Raw genomic sequence first — 24,256 nt, 5'->3', positions numbered from 1 at the left:
AATCTATTAGCACCACCATCACCAAGACCACCACCATTTCTTATTTTCACTACCATCACTTCAACTACCAAAAACAACCTATTCCTGTCTCCACCACCACCAGCACCAGCACCACCGAAGTCAACAGTTACTGTCATTCTCTTCGTTTCCCCGTCAAGGATATTTTTCCCTCACTCTATCGACGCGGCCATTCACGGGCGAGGAAAAGGTAGGACGATGAAGAGCCCGCTCGAAACTGTGTACACAATTACACATATTGCCCCCGCCGCCGTCGAAAGCATTGTTGATGTGGTATCCAGAAATTGCTCATATATTAGCCGGGAGAGAGCGGCGAGGCGGGGCGCGGGGTAGTCAACAGAGGCCGAAAAGTGACTAGGCTGGCAGAGTCGCCGCCGAGTTTTGGATTTTTTTTTTTTTTTTTTTTTTTTGAAGGCTGTTATTACTGTTATTATTGTTATTATTATTGTTCCGTCCGCTTTGAAGAGTGTGGCGGAGGTGGCGACAGTGTGTGTGTGTGTGTGTGTGTGTGTGTGTGTGTGTGTGTGTTGCCTCACGAGGTGTCAAGTAGAGTTCAAAGGCTGCTGCTGTGTTACTCCATCAACGTGCAGGTTACACAGTCACTGGACGCCCCGGGACACTCCGAGATGGTCAGCTGACATCACCGGAGCGACGACGGGGCGCGGCGTGCACTGCACACCCTGTGGGGCTCCATCGCGCTGCCTCGCCTCACACTGTAAAATGGCCGCCCCAAACACTGCCCCGCCACGCCCGGAGCTCTCACATGCTTACCGCTGCTACGTCATCTTCATACTGATTTTTTTTAAACACAACGTCCACTAAGAGGAGTGCCAACAGCCCGCAGACACAGGAAAGCCGCCCACGCTAGTGTAATACCTGTGAATGAGTCATCGTAACGGCCATCACGTCACGGGCTGCCGCTGCCGCCCCGCCCTCCGCCACCGCCGCCACGCCGCCCCGACCCTTCGCTGCCCTGCCCGTCCCCTGCTACTGCCCGGCGGGGTGCCTCCATTGGCCTGAAGCTCACATTACCTCGTCTCGGTGTGAGAGGCGCCAGTACCGTCACAGTAAAGGGCGACAGATAAAGCACAAAGTGGCCTCTGGTGACGTGCCCGCCGCCGGGCGACACCCGTCCTTCTCCCTCGCCCCGCGCCCCGCTCCCTGCCTCTCATTCCGCGGCCCTGGCCTCTCCTGCCCCTCGTCACCGCACTGTGGCCATGGTAACAGTCACTTACGGCTGCTGGCGGCTCGTCTGTACATGAAGGGTGGCAGGAACAGTGACGCTGAGGGGAGAACACAATGTCGGGGTTGGCCGCGAGTTGACCAATCACATCACACGGGCCGCACTCACGCGGGCACCGCCGCCCATTCCACCAAGCCCTCTTCTCTGCCCTCCACCCGCTGTGCCCCACGCCGCCGCTGCCTCACGGCAATGTATCATTTACTCAATCCTCTCGTCACCTCATCTCCGCGTGAAGGGCGCCGGTAACAGCTGCGTATCCCTTAGAGCAGGGATTGGGGAGGGAGGGGAGGAGGGACTGGGCGCGCGCGGAACATGGCCGCCATGCGCTAGGACCCATATCATGGAGGTAGACCCATATAGCCTAGTACAGCCGCGTTATCCTGCCCTAGCGACTCCACGCCCCTCCTTTCTCGTGTCCAAATGAAAGGGTTAACCAGAATCTCCATTCTTTCATCCCTTCCAATAGTAAACTAAACAGCAGCCTCCCATGAACGGCGTTTTCAAACTTTTTGCTACAGCTGTCGGCTTCATACTCGGTTAAGATAGTCTAGTCGGAAGATGGGTCCCCATGCACCATGGAGATATATTTTTCTCACTTACATTTTTGTAATCCTCAAGGTGTCTAGTAAACAGATTTTTATGTTTATGGCCCCCCCAAAAATCTCCGCCCTCCCAGAAAATCTAGAGTGTTTCCGGATAGTGAGTAGAAACCTAACTCGCTTATAATGTGCTACAACTATAATACGGAATGTGTCGTCGGCTGTAGGCATATGCAGGCGCGGATACGGGGGTGGGAAGCCAGATGGCCCGGGCCCCCCCAAAAAAAAAATATTAGGATAACTAAAATATTTGAAATACACATAAATTTAGAAAACATAAAATATATTTAGGATACCCCTAAAAACCTAGAGAGCTGGGGAGCGAAGCCGGCCGCCGCTAGATAGCTCTGGACGCTGTCCTCCAAACTTTAAAAAAAACTCCTCCTCTAAAGTTCCTTGGGCTTTACTATGCGGAGGTGGACGGGATGCTCAGGCAAGATTTAATTTTTTTTGGTGTCTGATGTAATTTTTCACTCTCCTACAGGGCCTGGGCACAACGGGCACGTGCCCAGAGACCCGCGCTCTTATGGGCCCCGCACTCGTCTAATAATCTATATACTCGTGTAGGGCCGTAGTACGCCGTATCCAGGGGGGGGGCGGGGGTCGGACTACCCCCCCTCTCCCCCCATCTGCTAAAATGTCCACTTTCTGAGAGAGTCAAAACGAAAACTGGTATCTTTCTGTTGCATTTCTGGAGAACTCAAGATTTTCTTTATATATTTTCAGTGCTTAAGTTACGGAATCGTATATTGAATATTATAGAGCAAGATTTAAAGGCCTAGGAAAAAATCTTTGTGACCTCATTCCTCACATGCAAGCAGAAAGTAAGTTTTAGTGCAGGCACTTTCATCATTCGGCACTTCGAAGAGGAAATAAGGGAAGACTTCCTTGCCTTTGTGCACACCCAAGACCTCACCGGTAAAGGTTTAGCCTGGCTCCTTTTGCGCACCACTGAAGACCTTGGATTGGACATGACAAAGTGCAGGGGACTTGGTTTCGATGGAGCAAGTGCCATGATGGGAAAATTCAAAGTGTGTGCCGCAGTACTCATGAAGAAGTACACCCTGGCCAAGCCAATCCACTGCTTTAACCACCGGCAGAACTGGTACTGACGAAGGCGTGTGACGTCAAGGAAGTGAAGATCGCTCTTCAAACACTGACCGAGGTGTATAACTTCGTTCATTCTTCGAATATGCGCTCTCTCCGCTGCACAGAGGTTGTCAAGCTTACCTCGGCCAAGCGCGAAAAGCTTGTTCTCTGTGCCCCACCAGGTGGATTGAGAGGCATGACGCAGTGCTGGTTTTCGTTGAATTTCTGCCTGTCATCGCTGTTTTTCTCGAAGAAGAACTTGACGCCACCGATGGGCTCCTTCTCATCGCCATAGTGTTCCCCGCTTTCTCGTTGGACTGGTTGTAGTGGAGTGAATATTGGCGCATACTCTCGAGCAGAGCCGAACTCTTCAGAGAAAAGATGGCGACCTGGTGTCAGCCTATGCCACGACTCGTGGCATCGAGACCATTTTTGCCAAATTCAGAGCAGATGCGGATAATCATTTCCACGACGTGTTCATGAAAGCGGAAGAGCTTTAGGTCGAGGTGGGGTCATCGCATAACACCATCCCTGTGTCACGACTCTGTGGACGACAGACCCAGCGATCAAATGTTCCGGGCGAGAATGCTGAGGAGTACTACCGCCGGGCGGTGTACATTCCGTTCGTGGACCACGTCTTGGCTGAGTTGAAGAGTCGGTTCGGCGACGACACAGTGCCTATCGCACTTCAGCTCAAGCAACTCCTCAAAGGCCCTGAAACAACGGATGTTGCGGCTGGGCTTCAAGCGACGAAGCTCTACGAGCTCGACATCGAATCCCTGACACTCGTGAAGGCACTGGGCATTGTCTGTTCCGGTCTTCCAAACTGTCAAAGAAGCCCAGGCACACGCCGGCACCAGCATGTTCCCCAATCTCGCCATTCTCTTGAAAACTCTGTTGACGCTTCTAGTCTCCAACGCGGAAGCCGGGAGGTCTTTCTCGGCATTGAAAAGGCTGAAAACCTATCTGAGGAGAACCGTCGGCCAAGAGCGCCTGAACGGACTTGCCCTCCTCTGTGTCCACTATGATATCCCCATTTCAGTCGAGAGTGATAAGCAAATTCGGCGAAAAAAACCGCATACTAACTCTTTGCTTAGTGAGGCACTTGTTGAATACTTGGGAATTTGTAAATATATTTCTTTAGATCAGCCAATCTTTGCAAATGTGTTACCTCAATCCCATGTAAAAGAAGCCCTATATGAATTCCCTTTTATCTTCAGCTGTGTCTAATTTTACATATTAACTCTTTTTTGTAAAGGTTAGGTTTGTAATTTATTTATGACCTGTATTATGATCACCCTTGTTCCTTACATATCGAAATAAACGTTTAGTTATCTTCGAATGCTCGTATGGTGATGATTTCTACCTGTTCAGATCTGCCTTTTCACTGGTCGGATGTACAATTTGAATTATTTATTTCATTTGTCACATATGCGTTGATTGCTCGGGAGCTGCGGATTTTAAACAAAGAACCGCCATCACTATCCATTGGCCGTCACTGCTTTGAGACTGTCGCTAACTTATGAAATTTTACCATCGGGCCAAAACCCCAAATTGATTTTCTGGATCCGCCCCTCACTCCATGCCTTCCCTCCCTCCTCTCCTTGCTTCCCACTTTCATTCAACGCTGGTTAATTATAAGTGTAAGGAAAACGGATGATAGGAAATACCTCTCTCTCTCTCTCTCTCTCTCTCTCTCTCTCTCTCTCTCTCTCTCTCTCTCTCTCTCTCTCTCTCAGAGACACGTCAGTCCTCGTCGACGGACCGACTTGGGGCGGGATTCATCAAACCATTTACCGGACCTCTGTTTGGTAAGTCTCGCGGTATCTCCGCCCACCCGGTAAATCGGCATTCATCAACCACTTACCGGAGCCGTGGTAAGGCCAAAAGTTACCGCGGCTCCGAGCACCCGTAACTGAGTTACCGCAGGCGTAGTAAGTGGGTAGATACTGCCGCGGCTCATGTTCGGAGGCGATTTTGAGCCAATGTATTTTTTACCTCGTGACGTGCCCTACACCATCAGAAGCAGAAAAGCATGCAGATTTAGGATCTGGGCTTATAGAAGCGATGTGACGAAAACCAGCTGAGTACGAAGGAGCTGATGATAAATAAATGCAAGAAAATGTGTACTCCCTATTCATTTAACTTTGATTTTCGTATGTGTATTTACACATTATTGTTACAATTTTATGCTAGTGTGATGCAGAATTTTCTCAGGAAGATGATGGTGGTCTCTATTTTTTCTCAAAAATGAATGTTGGGGTCAGGAAACGGGGTGGGAGTGAGGTGTGTGAAGTCGTCGGTTTGGGATGAACTGGGCAGACCCGTGCACGGCCTCAGGCCGCCTTCACTTGCAGGCCGCACTCTATAGTATGTAAGTCTGTGGAACTGTCCACCCACATGACTTTTCCCTACTTGTTAAAACACTGCAGAGGGAATAATGTTCTGTCTGTGACAATCACCTCCCGTCTCAAGTCTCCAATATTCTTGCTGTGGAGTTTAATGTCGTAAAATTTTGCTCTGACCTCCTCCACACTACTCACGAAGCCACTCGATCTCGCCATTCACCTCAGCAGCCACAACTTCCCGCGCCCACACCCATTGCTTGGCTGCACCAATGAGGCATGATGGCAATGGCCCCCTAGCCAATTTTGGTTGCGAGGGGTGAGTATGAGCAAACATTAGAATAATACCCAATTTTGTGATAGCGAGGCACGCAGCTGGCATTGGCGACGGAATACTATGAAGGTAACATACAAAAATGTTCAGAATATAGCTAAGCTACATAAGCGAGTATATTTTTATTTCAAGAATAAATATACAAGTAACGTGCATTCATTCGTAAAAAACGCATCTAATTGAGGGATCACCACGCTAATTATTTGTTTTAAGGCAGTATTTACGCCTGTACAATACACATGTCTTGATTTTGAAAACTGTGTATTAGTAAACAAACGACACGTGAAAGCTGAAATACAGCATCAAAGGTCGCACGTGATTGGCTATCCAGCCCAACCAATCGTTGCTAGGGTGCGAGTTACCGGAGCGTTACCATACCGTTGATGAATGCCGTGTTTGAAAGATGCCGCAGCTCTGGGCCCGTATCCTCGACAACTATTAATACTAAACTTGGTATTAACTTTCGACTTTGGTATTAACTTCACTCTCAAAGTGTATCCTCAACAACTATTAGCCTAATACCTACTCTTAACTTTGGTATTAACTTGAGAGTGCTGGCGAGGACTTCTAAACACTTAATAGTAAAGTTAATAGTGAATCCCAGACCCAGACCCATATCAACATGGCCACCGGACTTCCTCGCCCAGCCCGCCTCCGCAATTTAGAGTTTGATAGGGCGCTTTGGAACTGTATAACGATGGTGAACTTGTCAAGACATACATATTAGACCGTGCAGGAATGGAGTATGTGACTGATTTCGTGAGAAGAGAGCTACAAGATCCAGTTCAAAGGGAGCATTCCCTCACCCCGGGGTTGAAAGTGATTTTGACTTAAAGATACTTGGCTACAGGAAAAATGCTGCAGTGTTCAAGTGATGAGTTTGGGGTAAGCCAGAGTAGTGTAAGCAGGGTGATTGTGGAAACTCTGGCCGCCCTCAGTGCCCCGTAGGTAGTCGGGAGGTTTATCCAGTCTCCCCTTGATAGGGTGGAGATCCGTGTAAAGCAAGCAGAATTCTACCAACTTGCCGCTGTTGTGGGAGTGATAGACTGTACCCATGTGAAAATAATGGCACCAAAGGAAAACGATGTAGTTTATGTCAACAGAAAAAAAATAAACATAGCTTGAACATACAATTAGTGTTTGATGCCTTTGTTATTGATTAAAATGTGAAATATTCGAGTTAAGGAAAACAAAACATGGGAAAAAAACTTTTATTTGTAGCAGAAAGGTACACACATGCAAAGAAAAAAAATGACATTAAAATTGCATTAAAATGTCATTTAGAATATGATTTATAATTATTGTTGCTTTAAAATCAAGTTAGAAAACAAATTACTCCTGCCGGTTATTCATATTGAGATAATGGTGGTAAGAAAGCTTGTTAGAGACGTCTGCCAGTGTGAGGGAGGAGGAACGAAAGGTCGAGGTGACCACATCGCGAACATCATGACTTATGAGTGAAGTAAAACGAGGTTACTTGGTTTCTGTTTACAAAGTTCCAAGTGGAAAAACAACTTTATTGTGAATTCAGTGTATACTGTTCTGGAGTATTGTGTTTACTGAGTGAATTGGTGACCAATCTGTTGCTATTTGTGTCTTGCTTGAAGATATTCATCATTGGATTCAAAGCTATGGTATTAATGTGCAATAGTCATCATAACAAAATACATAGTAATTAATTATATATGTCAACCTATTTATTTTCATGAGATCATGGTATGACCACTGAAAAACATAGCTTTTTATCTTGGCTCCATTACAAATTCAGTATATAATTACTCTATTAGTGGAATCTAGTTTTCAGCATCTTTTATTATTATGCCAATATTCTAAGCACTCAGCTTGCAAACATGCTTAGGTTTATGTTGTCAGCTTGGGTCGGACTTATGTGAACACTTTACCAAGTGACCTAAGATTACTCAATGCTCGCAAAGCTATGGTATTAACGTGCAATGGTCATCATACCAAAATACGTAGTAATTAATTATATATGTCAACCTAATTATTTTCATGAGATCATGGTATGACCACTGAAAACATAGCTTTTTTATCTTAGCTCCATTACAAATTCAGTATATAATTATTCATATATTCAATAAAGTAGTGGAATCCAGTTTTCAGCATCTTTTATTATTATGCCAATATTCTAAACACTCAGCTTGCAAACATGCTTAGGTTTATGTTGTCAGCTTGGGTCGGACTTAGGTGAACACTCTACCAAGTGACCTAAGATTACTCAATGCTACCATATAGGTATACTACATCTTTGATTGTGAGTGCATCAGAGAGCACTGGAGAGCAGCATGAGTCTAATTAGGTGCTAATGAATATCCTGCCTGCATCACAGACTACATAAAATGCAAATATGATCAGTGCCTAAAGGTGTTATCAGCTAATGATGGTATATATATATATATATATATATATATATATATATATATATATATATATATATATATATATATATATATATCTATAACTATCTGCCTAATGTCCCTCCCACTTTTGAAGTCCAAATGACGCCCCTGATTGTAACAACGTATCTTGTAACACCCATGACTGGGTGCCGGTGCAAATCTCCTCATTTAACACCGATAAATTAATCTAGGCTCTAGAACTCGGAAAATCCAAGTTAGAGAGTGCTGGCTGTGGGGATTGAACCAGTGACCTTCGACATACAAAGCCATGTCTGTCAGTCGAGCCAATAAAGGTAAAAGGTAAAGTTGGGGACATACGCTGTAGCAGCGCGTGGCTTCGGTGCTCATCTTCGTAACATTGGCCCTTGAGCCTGTGGTGGGAGGGAGCCCATTACCCCGGGACACAGGGCCAGTGTGACATCCGGGTTACCACAGTTTCCCCAGGTAGTCATTTATCGACCAGCCCGAGAGGGAGGATGATCAGCTGGGTGAGCTGCACGCCGACTGCCCAGGCTGGGATTCGAGCCCGGGCTCGCGTAGAAGCCAGGCATGCTGACCACTATACCACGGAGGCGTATTGGAGCCCAATCTCAAGTGAACCCACTCACAATGGCACACAATTTTTTTTCCGGTAAATTTTGTTCTTTGAATTAATTTGCTAATCATTTCTGTCGAAAAACAGCACAAATTATTTTTCACCCCTTCCACCCTAACCTCCTCAGTAATAAAAAAAAGTGACAAAATCATAGCCTTGAGGCAGTAATATTCAGCCCCAGCATCAAAAAATTATACTGCTGCCCTATGAAAGGCATCTCTTAACTCCGATGAAGTAGGTGGTGACTGTGGTGGAGCAGCTTCATTGTCATCCCTTGCAGTGGCAGGTGTCATTGGGCCAGCAGGTGATGAAGCAGTGGCTGGTGTCATTGGGCCAGCAGATGATGAAGCAGTGGCAGGTGTCATTGGGCCAGCAGATGATGAAGCAGTGGCTGGTGTCATAGGGCCAGCAGATGTTGAAGCAGTTGCTGTTGCCGGAGCAGCTAATGGTATCTTTTCCACAAGTAATGAACAATGTGCTGGGATGGTCTCTAGCAATACTGATAAAGTGTGTATCTACAAAGAATATGAATTTAAGAGTGATTAATAAATTGTTTTAATAAGAATATAAAAGTTTTTGCCACAAACATACAGGCCAGTCAATATTTCACTGCTGCTTGACTGTTGCTGCTGTCCTATCCCTAGCACATCATGTCAATGCTGAATGGCTCTGGTACCCCTTCAAATACATGAGACGAGTAGCCTATGATGTCATACACCAGTTTATCTACCACAGTTAATGTCATAGCTATATAGGCAGGCGCCTGCGTATCTGTGGTGCCACACGTGTGGGGCACTCAGGTGCTGGAGGAAATGTCATTGTTATGAAGGGGCAGGGGTAAACCAGTGTATGCTGTGAGGCCTTGGTGTGGAAGTTCCCTGTCTGAACTGTGCAGCTAATCCCCCATACAGTGAGGGCCTTTTTTACTCCCTCAGGGGCTGTGCAGCTGAGAGAGTGGTGTACATGAGTGTGAGTGTGTGAGTAAGTGTGTGCCTGTCTTGGCTAAAACCCTTCACTGGGGGAAGACAACCAAGGTATTTAGATAGATTGACAGTCATTGACAGATGAACATTAAAAAAATTTCTATATCAAAAATGCAGTTCACTGCTATGAACTTATTAACTTTAAGCTGAAATAAAGGCATTGTGGCCAGTATAGCTGCATTCTGTGAGCACATAAAAAAACTAATATAAGTTTTACATTTAAAGACATAACAACTAAAAAAAATGACCAGTCTGCCGCTGCTCATTCTTGCACTTGGCAATGCAAGGCTTTGATTTTTGTTGTACGTTGTACCAACGCCTCTCACAGTCATCCTGCGAACGGGTCCACTCCCAGGGAAGGCACTGTCAGGGTATAAATGTGAAGCAAGTTTCTTAATCGTTTCACTATGGCATGCTTTTTATTTCCCATACCTTCTCCAATAACATTTAATACATGCTGTGATGGAAAGCTAAATCAGTACCAGTATTTTATTTACATGCATCATAAGACATTAACTTTTTAGTTGTTATGAACATGGCCATAAATACTACTTTTCATTACCTACTTTTCTAAAATGCTTTTCTCTAAGTAGGATGATATTACACAATACAGCTATACAAAAAAAATTCAAAGCATTAATCTTAATTTCATTCTTTTGAGTACTTCTAACCTAACATTATATCACCAGAAACTGTTTGACCAATGCTATCAAAATAATATTTTAATCTTACTTTACCATTCTCATCAAATCTACCTATTCCGATATAGTCTCAACATAAAATACTTGTAAAAGTGTTGAGAGTCTGGCATGCCCAACCCACCCACCCCCCAAAAAAAATATAAATAAGGAATAAATAAAATAACAGGTAAATATGACTTGACTCTCTTATACTAACCCCCTTTCCACCCTAACAAACTTGGGGACCTACCATGTTAGGTTAGGACGTGTTTGGTAGGACATGTTTAGCAGGAGTTGGTTTAGTTATGTTAGATTGAAGAGGGAGTGTGGGTTGAAGCAGAAATGGTCATGATGATGCTATTCACATGGAGCAGTAGGAAAAAGTATGTCCTGTTTGGAAACTCTGTGGTTGTGTTTGTATACAAAAATACCCATTTGACGAGGTTAGGTTAGTTTGCAAGTTACTTGAAACATGGAGATGTGAATACGTAACAAAAAAAATAAAATAAAAGCGTTAACCTTAATTTCATTATCTTGAGTACATTCCAATCTAACATTATATCACCATAATCTGTTTGGCCAATGCTATAAATATACCATTTTAATCTTACTTTATCATTCTCACGAAAGCTACCTATTCCCATATAGTCTTGACATAAAGTACTTGTAAAAGTGTCCATAGTCTGGCATGCCTAGCATCCCCACCCAATGAAAATAAGTAATAAACAAATAAAAATAAATAAAGAATAAAAAAAGGGCAAATATGCCTTAACTATCTATACCAACCCCCTCTTCCCCCCCAACAAACTTGGCATGTTAAGTTAGGATGTGTTCGGTATGACGGGGCAGGTTTGGCACTTGGGGACCTACCATGTTAGGTTAGGATGTGTCAGGTAGGACAGGTTTAGCAGGAGTTGGTTTAGTTATGTTAGATTGTTGAGGGAGTGGGGGTTGCAGCAGAAATGGTCATGATGATGCTATTCACGTAGGAAAAAGTATGTTCTGTTTGGAAACTCTGTGGTTGTGTTTGTATACAAAAATACCCATTTGACGAGGTTAGGTTAGTTTGCAAGTTACTTGAATCATGAATATGTGAATATGTAACAAAAAAAATAAAAGCATCAACCTTAATTTCATTATCTTGAGTACATTCCAATCTAACATTATATCACCATAATCTGTTTGACCAATGCTATAAATATACTATTTTAATCTTACTTTACCATTCTCACAAAACCTACCTATTCCCATATAGTCTTGACATAAAGTACTTGTAAAAGTGTCCATAGGCTGGCATGCCTAGCATCCCCCCCCCCCCTCCAAATAAAAAAAATAATAAACAAATAAAAATAAATAAAGAATAAAAACAGGGCAAATATGCCTTAACTATCTATATCAACCCCCTCTTCCCCCCCAACAAACTTTGCATGTTAAGTTAGGATGTGTTCGGTAGGACGGGGCAGGTTTGGCATGGTTAGGTTTAGTTATGTTAGGTTGTTGAGGGAGAGGGGGTTGTGGCAGAAATGGTCATAATGAAACTATTCAGATACAGAATAAAAAGGTTTGTTCTGTTTGGAAGGTCAGTGGTTGTGTTATTATGCAAAAAATACCCAATTGATTAGGTTAGGTTAGTTTGTAAGCTAATTGAACCATGAATATGTGATTACTAACCTTGTTACAGCTTCTGCCACTTCAGTCCACGCTCTCTTCTTATCCTCAGGGGTGATACTCTTCCCATAACACCCTCTGATTATACGTATTTTTTCTTGAATTTGATGTAAGAAGACCGTTTCATCTGGCGACCAATTAAACTTACTCCTTTTCTGCGCTGGTTCTCCGGCCCGTAGATGTGCTCATTGGGGCAGATGACGTGGTTATGGCGCAGTAATTTCAGCAGAGCAAGTCGTGACGCAGGAGGGGAGATAAGGGTATTGACGAGTGACGGAGTAAAAGTGTAATGTGTATATTATAATGTACATGTGTATGTATGACTGTACGTGTGGCGACACCCGGTCGGTGTCGCACAACAGGATGTCTAACAACACGTCGTGCTTTTGGCCGTGGGAAGCTGTGATGAACTGACACTAGGATCAGCAAATGATGACTTTCATCAACAGTCATCAACCGGAACCCACACCCTTCCGGACGCACTACAAGCAAATAAAACAGGCGAACAACGCAGAGAAGAGGAGAGAAGACGGGTGACGGGCAGGCGAGCGGTGCTCTGCCGCCCCGCGCCCTGCAGCGGTGTGGCTGTCTCTGATTTCGTGCGTCTCGCTCACGTAAACTGTAAACCTTAAGTAGTACAACTGTTAATATAGTTAAAATACATTTGGTATTTGTATTAACCTGAGAGAGAGAACTAAAGTGAACTAAAGTGAAATTATAACGGCTACCGCTCGGCCACACATCACTTAACTAAAAAGGCTATTGTGTTATCTCACCTTACTACAATCAACTTGTGAAAGCAGGCAACGGTACACCGGACCTCACGTGAGATAACAGTTCGCGCTTTAAACATTAAATATACAACTTAAAAAGTAAACACTTAAAAATCGCTAACAAAAATGGTGAACAGCGGTTTACGGACCTCTCCGAAGTGTTCTATCGGTGTTATCTCTAATCTAACATAACATAAAATGCATGGTGGCTGGTGGCCGCCTCGTCGTTAACCACGTTAAAAAAAGTAACGCTCAAAAGTTATTAACATAAATGATGTGCAGCGTGGTTACGAACTACTCCGAATTGTTATATCTCTCTCTCAAACGTAGCTTCAGTGACAGTGTGTGGGGGCAGTGAACGGTATCGGACACAGCAAGCATACGCTGACATCAGCGCGCGGCTTTTCCTGCCCCAGTGAGTCGAGTCAGCACACAGCCGCACCCGAGAGCACACCCCGCCCCGTCCCGCACCTCCACACAGCCCGCGCGCCCCGCCTCTCACCTCCACACAACCAAGTTTCCTTGGAGGTGTCCAGGCATTTGTTTCTTCCTACGACACAACTCGTCGTAGGTGCGCACTTATCTTCGCCAGGCAACTCGGACCTTTGAGGGTGACTGGTGGGCGTATATTGTCTGCCCGCCGCCTCTCCCACCACCGCTACCAGACGGGGGACGGCAGACCCTGCCACCCCTGCAGCCCTGCCCTTGCCACCGGCGAGGCGAAGGACGCGAGCGTGCTGAGTAGTGGGGCATCGAGTTGCTGTCTTCGAGGTTTTTAACACATTATAGCTGACACTCATTGATACGGTTTCAGTAATTACACCACTTGTAACATTATTTCAGGTGAATTACTATTATTATGTTCACGTGTTTAGGCGTGTGGGGCCGTATCTAATCTATTAGATTTTTCAGCTGTTGATTTTTCTGGCGTGTGGATGTTTAATATTTTTCTTGAGTAACATGGTTACGCATTTTATGTATAATCATTCATTTTCTTTTCTCCTTTCTTTTGTGTGTTTTATTGCACAGTGGAGAAGTTATGTCTTGCTAAGCCTCACTCATTATTATTTTTCCTCTTTTATTATGCATTTTATAAGCATAGGGGAGGAGTGAGCACATACTTAGCGGTGAATGATTATTACTTTACTTATTTTTGCAGCAATATTTTTTTTCTTTTACCATTTTACTCCTCATTTTACTAGTAATTCTTTTTAATGGCAGAGAAACCTGACCAGAGGACTATGAGGGGTGGGTAGAGATAAAGAACAGTGCCGTCAAGGATAACGGTACCTGTTCTCATGTAAGGAGTGTAGCAGTCTTCAAAGGGTGCTTGCTCCTCCTACGCTGCATGTGCAACCAAGAGGTATTTACTTACCTTACTAATCCCACAATGGCTTCTGCCTCTAATCACCCACTAACAGCAACAGCAGTTAGGCCTTCGCAGGGTAGCAAGGGAGGCAGATTATTCGGCCAGGGACTTCTTGTTTCAAAGTGAGATTGTCATGGACATTTCATTCGTGTCAAATCCGGGAGATTAAATATCTCTCAGCCGCTCGAAGGTCAATCCCGGGAACGGGAGCACGGCCCTCATAAACAGGAGCGCGTTCACTGGACGGAAGGATTATGATGCGTTTCGGTCACTTTTTCTTGAAACATTTGGGGAAGATGGGCAACACAGCCTCGTAAAGGGTATAAATTTTGCTGTGGACACTGTGCAAACCAGGCCTTTTTAATAGGCAAGTGGACGCCTATAGGCTATCTACTGATTTGATCTCGTGTTTTAAAAAGGGAAACTAGACAGATGGAGAAACCATTTCTGTAGCTAATGCTAGATTATTACTAGAGTTCCTTGTGTACATGATTGTCCTTAAAGTTCCTCTTCGAAGGAGTGCAGTATCCCTTGACTACAGCCCCACTGGCAACCTACACGGTTTTATCAGCCAACTTTTATGGCATTTAAAATAATTTTGGGTCCTTTTTGAAGCTTCGTTTCCCGTCGACACGTTCGTCGGGATGGGGGCCTTCGCGACCCTCTGACCTAAACCTTTTTGGGTGTCACCAGCGGTAATCAAAAATTCCTTGGTGTGTTCTTTTACCCGTGGTTTAGGCAGAAATAGTCAGATAAATTGGTGGTTGGAAATTTGAGCTTTACGATTTTTTTTTCGCACAGAATGGTGCATAGTGATCGTCTCCAAAGACTAGCGCCGGCTTGAGGTTCAGCCTGACGCTGCTTTGTGTATCTTTCCACCACACGACTATAACCTGCATCCTCGCATCTACTAATTTATGTTTGGTTCCTGAGCTTTTGCCTGCATCTTTTTCATGCGAGAAGGGGAGTGCTTGAGTAATACTTTTCACTCTAACCCACTATTTTCTTTTATTGCTGAGTTGATGCAAGGCAGTCAGTCTTCTTAATTCAATTGGAGCCGTAATAACCGAGGGTGTAAACTAACATAGGGATAGGTACAATTTAACCTTGAACCTCATGTGCTTCTGCTTAAAACAGACTTTTTCTCTGCACTAACAGACTTAACTTGAGCAGATGCTGTCCCTAACTTTTATCGTAACCAGCATGTGAATATCTGTAAGCTTTGGAAGTAAGCAGACAAGTCTTACTTACCCTTACTTGACATACCACTGTTACCCGTTACGGGAATTATTTTTGGCGTCACAGATGTCAGTCATCCACGTTCGTTACGATCGAGGGATAGGTGGAAATTTGTCTTTGTCATTTGATGTTTATTAATGCTGGAATTACTTTAATCAATTATGCTGGAATTATATATTTCAGTGAGATTTGTTATAACAGTGACTTCACAACTTAGTGACAGGATTTTCTTTTATAGTACTGTAGACCTGAAAAACGGAGTATTAGGAGTTAGTGGTGCTGACTGCCGATGCTTCTAAGGTTCTCCAGACTTGTCCTTGTTATCACATTGTAATTAATAGGAGACTCTACGGATAACATTACCTCTTTTCACACAACCTTATCTATTGTTGTAAACCCCACCCGTCTCGAAGGCGTGCCGAGGGTAACGACACTGGCAATTAATTGTCACGCAACGGATGAGTGTTTCTCTGCGACAGTTTTGTGACCAGGTGTGACTCGAAGGCTCAGTGTGTAGCAGATCTTCTTCAAGGATTGTTCCTTTTTCTTTTTACTATTCCAAATAGCTCCATTACCATGTATCCCAATGACAGTTTAGTCAATTTAATTTTACTAGGATGTATCATGTAAATAATTTTTCGAGCTATTATTTTGTTTTCTCGGAATAGTACTGAGCTTCCATGTCCACGACTCTAGCCCTGTTTACCTCGCCCTGTATGTACTTTGCCCATTTCTTGTTACTTCCATGATTATTTTTATTATCATTGGCATTTCCCGATGCTGTATCGTTAGGCGGGCTCTGACTTGTATATATATATTTTTTTAAGCAATAACAGGACCTCGTTTAACTAGTACACATTGTGCGACTGTAACATGGGTAGGTACACTGCTTTTAAAGGTCGGGTGAGTCGCGAGGTCGCGACTTTTAGAGAACCGAGCGATGTAATGTGTATATTATAATGTACATGTGTATGTATGACTGTACGTGTGGCGACACCGGTCGGTGTCGCACAACAGATGTCTAACAACACGTCGTGCTTTTGGCCGTGGGAAGCTGTGATGAACTGACACTAGGATCAGCAAATGATGACTTTCATCAACAGTCATCAACCGGAACCCACACCCTTCCGGACGCACTACAAGCAAATAAAACAGGCGAACAACGCAGAGAAGAGGAGAGAAGACGGGTGACGGGCAGGCGAGCGGTGCTCTGCCGCCCCGCGCCCTGCAGCGGTGTGGCTGTCTCTGATTTCGTGCGTCTCGCTCACGTAAACTGTAAACCTTAAGTAGTACAACTGTTAATATAGTTAAAATACATTTGGTATTTGTATTAACCTGAGAGAGAGAACTAAAGTGAACTAAAGTGAAATTATAACGGCTACCGCTCGGCCACACATCACTTAACTAAAAAGGCTATTGTGTTATCTCACCTTACTACAATCAACTTGTGAAAGCAGGCAACGGTACACCGGACCTCACGTGAGATAACAGTTCGCGCCTTAATCAAAAACACAAAAAAACAGCTAACAAAAAGGCTAACAAAAGCAGCCTTTGAGGCTGCTTCTATCTGCCACAAAACTCAGTATTTTCTTGTGTTTGCCATTTATTATGTTTCTGTTGTACATTTATACATCTTTTCTTTATTTTTCTTTTGAAATATATACTTAATTCATGTCGGATGTTTACGTTTTGCACGGAGGCGTCCTTAGCAACGAGCCCGCCATAAAGAAGAAGAAGAAGAAGATAATAGTAGCCAGGGATTTGCTAATACTTACACTCAAAGTTGACGAGGATAGCTTTTACTCTTAATAATTTGAAACTATTAGCTTTGATAGTAACTTTAAGAGTAAAAGTTAATAGCTCTCGAGGATACGGGCCCTGGTGCAGGAGGAGCGATCTTTTCCCTCTTAACTTCCCTCTTGTCTTCGGACAAGGGCCCGTTCCCCTAGTGATACTAGGGCTAAATCTTTATCAACAACCTTTCCTACCTTCCTTCCCTTTCTCTCACTCCTTCCGCCCCCCCCCCCCCTCTCTCTCTCTCTCTCTCTCTCTCTCTCTCTCTCTCTCTCTCCACAGTGTCACTGAGATTAATGATAAGTAGAAATAGTAATAAATGAGTTTTAAAGATTAAGTAACAAGTTAAAGGTAGATGGTTTGTTAAAAAACATTAGGCTATAGGGAAGATAAAGATGAAAATAGCATTGACACGAAAAAAAAAGGAGGAAAAGGAAGAAAAATAAGTGGACGAATAACAACATCAACAGTTTCTTGCCCCCGCCCTGCCACCGAACACACCGGAATGGAACTTCGACTCACCCCACAAAAAAAAATCACCCACGACAACGGAAATAAAAAAAGAACGTGAAAGATAAAATAAAAACCTCCTTCCTCAGCCAGTCACTCTCGGCACTTAGCGACACGCGAGCCGCACTAATTGAGCTGAAGTGGCCGAGCAGGAGCGAAGGAAGTCGAGAAAATGGCCAGAATTAAAATGTAAACCCCTAAGTCACACACACACACACACACACACACACACACACACACACACAGTTACTCTATCTAGACAATTTCAGAATAAAAATTTGCACACACACACACACACACACACACACACACACACACACACACACACACACACACACACACACACACAGTTACTCTTTCAAGCCAATTTCAGAATTAGACTTTGCACACACACACACACACACACACACACACACACACACACACACACACACACACACACACACAGTTACTCTTTCAAGCCAATTTCAGAATTAGACTTTGCACACACACACACACACACACACACACACACACACACACACATTTACTTTTTCAAGCCGATCACAGAATTAGACTTTGCACACACACACACACACACACACACACACACACACACACACACATAGAGGGAAACACATTAGACAGAGTAAATTTCACAAATTTTTTTGGTGTTTACATAGATGAGAATATGAATTGGAATCAACATATTTCATTTGTCACAAATAAATTAGCAAGGATGTGCGGTATGTTATACAGAGTCCGCAATAATCTCACACCTGAATCCCTCACTAGTATTTATTACACACTTTGTTATCCCCATCTCACCTATTGTGTATCAGTCTGGGCCTGTACTTGGCAGTCCTTCATTAAGAAAATATCAGTAGCTCAAAATAAAAAATTTAGGTGTATATTCTATATGAGTAGGTTTGAGTCAACACGAAATATAATTAATACACAAAATTTTCTTAGTTTTCCAAATATTCATAAATATTTTTTATTGTTAAGCATTTACAAGTGCCTTACACAGTATTGTGGAGGTCAGCCTTTCAGACTGGTACACACATCATACAACATTCGAGGTAATGATATCAATCTCATATGTCCACAGTTCAGAACTTCTCTCTTTAAGCACAGTATATTATACTCAGGTCCCCAAATGTGGAATTCATTGCCTCTACATATTAAGACTCTTCTCAATCATATAAATTTATCCATTTTTTAAAAATCTGTGAAAACTTATTTATATAATTGTCAAAGTAGTAATCAAATGTAGTGTGTGATATGAACTTAGTTTCACAAGTGTAATGTTCATTATTATTATTATTATTATTATTATTATTATTATTATTATTATAATTGATATTGTTATTGTTATTCTCAGCAACATATTATTATAATTATTCTTATTGTTCTACACGTTAGTTAATAATATATTAGGTACCAATTTTGTGCCAATGTAAACATTAAATAAAATAATATAATTCCATGTCTGTCGGGAAGCTTCGGCTTGACAGGCTGTGCCATTGCCATGTTTTATGTTATGTTTATATATAACAATATTCTTATATTTTAAAGGCAATAAATATTTACTTACTTACTTACTTACTTACTTACACACACACACACACACACACACACACACACACACACACACACACACACACACACACACACACACACACACTTTCCCCGACACAGGTATTACAGAACGACTCGGCCATTATTTCACTCATGCCATTGATATATTATTAACTGGACATAATAACACACACATACACTTTGAACATTCGCCATACCTTTCTCTATCCTTGTTATCTAATATAAATGGTGAACGATGAGTGATGGCGAGGATTTCCAACGATTACTTAAGAAAACTAAATCTCTTAATACGCACGTAAACCACGGGAGGAAATGTCACAGAGAAGCTTTTTTTTTTTGGGGGGGGGTATTTCGTTGGGGATATACCCCAATGGAGGAAGGCAACCCCCCAGACGGCTGGTAGAGAGATACCCAATTCTTTCAAGGAGGAGGCCCAACAACGGGGCTGAGGGTGTCGGACCTATCCCGTGCCACCCCCATGGCACGGGATAGGTCTCGAACCCACGCCCTAGCAACCCGCCGAAGCGCAAGGCCGAGACTCTACCACGGGACCACGGGAGCCCCCACAGAGAAGCTTAACACATTCACCATACCTTCCTATACCACTTTGAATGACGGCAAATACCGACGGATAAGTTATGGTGAGGATGTTGAACGATTAAGACAAGAGAAATGCAACGCTCGCTACGGACATAACCAGGGGAGCCAATAACACAGGAGGGAAGCTGTGAACCCATCTTCCTCCACCTTCGTAACGCGTGATGGCTGACCAGCAGTGAGTGAAAATGAAGATGTTCATGGAGATGACCAAATTACACAGCAACCATAAGCGTAAGTGACACGTAGATAGGCTCAAAATATTCACCATACCTTCATCTATCCTCCTGACGGGCCGTGGAGGGTGATTGGTGACGGATGACGCGGATGACCAGCGATAAAGTTCACGACACTACACACGACAAAACACGCGCGAGAGACACCGCCGCCATGCTCTCAATACGATGATCCGCTTCCCCATACTTCCTCCCCTTGCCTGGTCATTCAATGGTCAAGAGCTGGTCAAGTGAAGGTCTTTAGTCAGTCGAATAGAAAAGCAGTGATAGTTTTAACCACGTATAAGATTAGATTCCAGTAAGACAAAGCTCGCGCCTCCTTACTTATGCCTAACAGGTGTTCATGGGTATTGTTAAGGTACGATGTGAAGCTGATGAACCATAGTTTCTCTTAGTCTGTCCCCTTTGGGTTTGATTACTTTTAGTCAAGGCTTCAAAGGGTCGGCACGCAGCTCGACTCGCCTCAGTGCTGCCCTCTGGCGGTGCTAACGGGAACCGAACCCCCGCCCATCTGCTGGCTGAAATGTTGCCACTCGAAGGTGCCGCTTGTATTTATAGCGAGGAGTGACGGGCCGCTGTTACGGGCCGGATTTATACATATTGGAATACTAAAGCTTGAGGGTAATGCATGCTCCCGTGGGGAAGGCTTAGGTCACCGCTGCTGCCGTGTGTATGTGTGTGTGTGTGTGTGTGTGTGTGTGTGTGTGTCGGTCTTCCCCTTCCCCTCATCTCATCTCCCCCTCAGAGCACAATTCAGCTCTTCCTCATCCCCCTCCACGTCAACCCACACGCCCACGCCCTTCCCACACACACAAGGCCTCCACACCCCCACACTGCTACCACCCCACCCACACGCCTCCACTCCACACCCACACAGCTCAAGTGTACATATCCGTCCGTCACAGCCCGGCATCGCCATATACTTCAGGCGCCAAGTATGACAATAGAATCTAGTTACCGAAAAAGGGAGAACGTCGGGGCGGCACTCCACGTCAGCCGGGCAGCCCGTCAGTCCGTCAGGAGGCCAGACACGCTTGTTGCCAGCCACCTCACAGGCCCTGCAAGACGGACGAGTGGCGTTAAGTACCTCTCTCAGTTGATTACGAGCAACATCCCCGGGCACTTTGTCACTCCGGCTCCCCGCTTTTTTAACCCTTCGCCTTTCCAAACTGCGTCCTTCAAATACTTCTGATTCTCGCCCTCCTACCACGTCTCCTTTTCCCCTGCAGCTGCCACCCACGAGTGTCCAGGGGCGGCAGCAGCCTGGCAATTGGCTGAAGCATCGCCTGTTATCAGCAAACAAGACGCGACGCCCCGCAGAACACCCCACGGACGCCCCTCCCCGCCCGCAGCCAACACAACTTTTCATACCTGGACATAACTTCGCGCCACCTGATCGACGTGCGCCACAGATCTATCCACTACTGCTTCTGATAACTTGGGGAAGAAGACAGTGTGCAAGGGGGAGGGGAAGGAGGAGGAAGAGAAGGAGGAGGGGGATGAGGAGGAAGATGAGGAGGAAGAGCAGAAAGAGGTGGAAAAGAAGACGAAGAGAAGAGACGGAAGAAGAGAATGTTAAGGAGGAAGAGAAAGAGGAGGACGAGGAGGAGGACGAAGAGTAGGAGGAGGAGGAGAAAATTAAGTAAGTTGATTGATAGTTCAACAGAAACAGACACCTTGGTATGAGAGAGAGAGAGAGAGAGAGAGAGAGAGAGAGAGAGAGAGAGAGAGAGAGAGAGAGAGAAACGAGCGAAAGAGAGCGAGAGACATGCAGCAGGTGTTGGTGGTGGTGTGGGTGGTGGTTATGGTATTTATGTCCTTTTGTTGTTGGTGGTGGTAGTGGTGATGGTGGTGGTGACGTTGTTGTTGTTGTTGGTGGTGGTGGTGGTCATCAGATACAGTGTTTATTTAGTATATCTCCGCATCGGTCTTGGCTGAGGAGGAGGAGGAGGAGTACACAGGAGTACAAAGGAAAAGCAAACAGCCACAGACCTCTTGGTCCTAACTAGCCTGTTTGTTGTTGCTACCATGTACTCTAATCTACGAGTCAGAGACACAGGACAGCAAAGGCGAGGGCTCCTCCCCTCCCACCAGTCCCTCCAGCCGAGGCTGGCATGAAAAGGAAGAATACCATGTAGTACAGAAAAATTACAATGTTTATATGAATAAAAAGATCATTCACGACGACTAAGCGGATGTTCGGGTTAGCTTCTAAATATTTGTCCAGTCGGTTTTTGAACGTGCAAATAGTTTCGCTTTCGACGACGTTTTGAGGCAAACCATTCCATACATTGATGACACGGTTGAAGAAGTGTTTCGATTCATTTGAGTTGAGACACTTCCTCGTTATTTTGTATCCATTGTTTCTTGTTACACTTGATTGAGAGACTAAAATAATCATGAACATTAACGTTGTCGAAACCCTTGAACATTTTAAACACTTCTATAAGGTCACCTCCAGTGATGGGCACCGATCACTTTTTTGCTGTTCCGATCCCCGATCATCCGATCAGTTTAGGCAGCTGATCCGATTCCGATCATCCGATCATTTTTTAAGTACTGCTGTTCCGATCACCATTCCGATCATCTGATCGTTAAAACTTATAATAATTACTATTATTTTTTTTAATAATAATTACAAGAACCACCTATTTTAGGCGTTCTTTTAGTAATAATTTCAAATAAGTAATAACTTAATTATTTGCTTGTAAATATCTTTATTTTCCTCTTTCTTTTGGTATATATGTAGAACATGGTAAAGAAAAATGTTGTCCTAACTTCTTATTTTAGGCATTTATTTAAGTCTATTGTTTTTATTCAACTTCTGAAAGTATGAAAACGGAATTATGTTCGCTATTTTAACTTTTGTTTGAAGTTGATTTAGATTTTTGACAAACATTTTTCAACTTTTTAATATTTTATTATCGATATCTAGGAAATATTTTTTACTATTCTATAAAAAACGAGCGATAGTGATCATTAATCTCCTATCCTTCCTGTTGAAATAGCTTTCTGAATAAAAGATATTGGTCCATAAATAAATTAGTTACAAGAACATAAGAAATAAGGTTTTGATTTTAAGTGAGCCGGTGTTGTGTCATCTGCCATCCACGTATCCTAAGACATCCCATCCTGATCTGCGCATGCGCGGAACCCGATGTTTACAAACACAGTGTTGATATCGTAGTTTGTCCAGGCAAGATGGCGGCAAGACAGCTTTTATGGGAAAATGGCCAAATTCAAGAATGACATGGACCCCATAATTCAGATAGCCTACCATTAAATGGAGAGAATCCGAGAAACATGACCATCAATCAGAAGAGAGTGTAGGTTATCTCATTTATCACATCTACCGACTTACAAGGGGTGTAGGTTATCTCAATTATCACATTTACCGACATACAAGGGGTGCAGGTTATCTCATTCATCACATTTACTGACTTACAAGGTTTCAAATTACCTCATTTATCACATTTACCAACATACAAGGGGTTTAGGTTATCTCATTTTTCACATTTACTGACATACAAAGGTAGGCGGTGGCTGAGTGATTAGCGTGCGGGGCCAGCATTCATCACGCCATGGACAATGTCGATTCGAATCCCCACGCTACCACCTGGGATTTTTTAGTCACCGCCGAGTGGCTTAAGACTATCCACAGGCTGTCCAGAAAACCACCTATCATCCCGGATTCTAGAAGAAACCGTACAAGCGAATCAAAAATGAGTTCCAGGGGGCAGCATGAGCCAAGCATAACTAGCGCCACTATAAAAATTGCCTGCGCCATGACGGGCTTTGGCCGACCACCAGGCCCCTCATTTATCACATTTACCGACATACAAGGGGTGTAGGGTACCTCATTTATTACATTTAACGACATACAAGGGGTGTAGGGTACCTCATTTATCATATTTACCGACATTCAATGGGTGGAGGGCATCTCATTAATCACATATACCGAGATACAAGGGGTGCAGGTTATCTCAGTTATCACATTTACCGACTTTTAAGGGGTGTAGGTTATCTTATTGATCACATTTACCGACATACAAGGGGTGTAGGTTACCTCATTGATCACATTTACCGACCTACAAGAGGTTCAGGTTATCTCATTTATCACATTTACCGACGTACAAGGGGTGCAGGTTATCTCATTTCTCACATTTACCGACATACAAGGTGTGCA

General features: G+C 43.9%; 1 long non-coding RNA gene across 1 annotated transcript in view; it reads right to left on the bottom strand.

The window, feature by feature from the left end:
- Positions 1 to 21,619, bottom strand: part of LOC126998454 (uncharacterized) — a 26,175-nt gene extending 4,556 nt beyond the window's left edge. The window contains exons 1-2 of the long non-coding RNA XR_007752881.1: positions 21,442 to 21,619; positions 21,029 to 21,128 (exon numbers count right to left, since the gene is read on the bottom strand). This is a non-coding gene — a long non-coding RNA (uncharacterized LOC126998454). The remainder of the gene's footprint in view (positions 1 to 21,028; positions 21,129 to 21,441) is intronic.
- Between the last annotated feature and the right edge of the window lie 2,637 nt (positions 21,620 to 24,256).

Source organism: Eriocheir sinensis, chromosome 2 (assembly GCF_024679095.1).
Source record: "Eriocheir sinensis breed Jianghai 21 chromosome 2, ASM2467909v1, whole genome shotgun sequence".
NCBI lineage: Eukaryota > Metazoa > Arthropoda > Malacostraca > Decapoda > Varunidae > Eriocheir > Eriocheir sinensis.
Note: the sequence above shows the minus strand (reverse complement) of the source record. Positions and strands in the feature narration are given on the sequence as shown.